The following is a 1,035-nucleotide window of genomic DNA, read 5'->3' as shown; positions in this document are numbered from 1 at the left end:
CTGAAACCACCGACAAATCATTAACTTGATTAACTCCAGCACTTCGTCTCTGCCTATCAGACTGAGGATGATAGCTACTAGCAGCCATCTCCTCCAATAACTCATATCCTTCCTCAGCCGTTTTTCTCAGTAAGTTACCACAGGCAGCAGCATCTATAATAGTACGGTTAGGAGTAAGCAGACCGTAGTAGAAAGTTTGAACAACTAACCCAAGAGGCAGCTCATGGTGTGGACATCTCCTCAACAAGTCCTTGTAGCGCTCCCATGCCTCGTAAAGTGACTCTTGCTGATATTGAGCAAAAGTAGTAATGTCGGCTCTAAGCTTCATAGTCTTCGACGGAGGAAAGTACTTGATCAGGAATGCCTTTGCCATATCCTCCCATGTAGTAATAGACCCTACAGGCAAACAGTTTAACCACGACTTAGCTTTATCTCTCAGTGAAAATGAAAATAAACGCAAACGAACAGCATCATCAGACACGCCATTAAACTTAAAAGTATCACAAATTTCAAGAAAGTCAGCTATATGAGAATTAGGGTCGTGAAGTGCACTTCCCCCAAATTGGACAGTGTTCTGAATCATCCGAATGATAGCTGGCTTGATCTCAAACTGATTAGCTCGGATGACTGGTGAAACGTCTGCCCTTTTTCGTTTTCTTAAAAAGTGCTAGAAATTTTTTTTTTAAAACCTCACATAGCATCGGCTGAACCACAAAATATTTTTGACATCATTTTAAAAATAAACATCCAACTGCCATTTAAAAATCTAAAGAAAAGTATTTTAAAGCATAAATCGTCTAACATTTTACCAACCTAAAAACATTATTTGAAAAGTATAGCCCATACTATAACCTCTCAAAAATATCTCATAATATAAATAAAAGACGTAAAAATATCTTTAACATTACTTAGAATCATAAATAATAACTAGTGCGGAAAACTAGCGTCGGTCCTCGGGTTATGTGCACCTTCAGTCCAGCCAAGTCAACCATCAAGACCTCCATTATCATATTCATAATCAATATAACCTGCATC

The 1,035-nt window shown here is 38.2% G+C and overlaps 1 non-coding gene across 1 annotated transcript; it reads left to right on the top strand.

Moving 5' to 3' along the window:
• Window positions 1-218: 218 nt before the first annotated feature.
• On the top strand, window positions 219-325 carry LOC140828742 (small nucleolar RNA R71). The gene has a single exon (XR_012117309.1). It is a non-coding gene; the product is annotated as a small nucleolar RNA R71 (small nucleolar RNA).
• The last annotated feature ends 710 nt before the right edge of the window (window positions 326-1,035 follow it).

Source organism: Primulina eburnea, chromosome 3 (assembly GCF_022965805.1).
Source record: "Primulina eburnea isolate SZY01 chromosome 3, ASM2296580v1, whole genome shotgun sequence".
Taxonomy (NCBI): domain Eukaryota; kingdom Viridiplantae; phylum Streptophyta; class Magnoliopsida; order Lamiales; family Gesneriaceae; genus Primulina; species Primulina eburnea.
The sequence above is the reverse complement of the archived record's forward strand: the minus strand, read 5'-3'. Positions and strand labels throughout refer to the sequence as shown.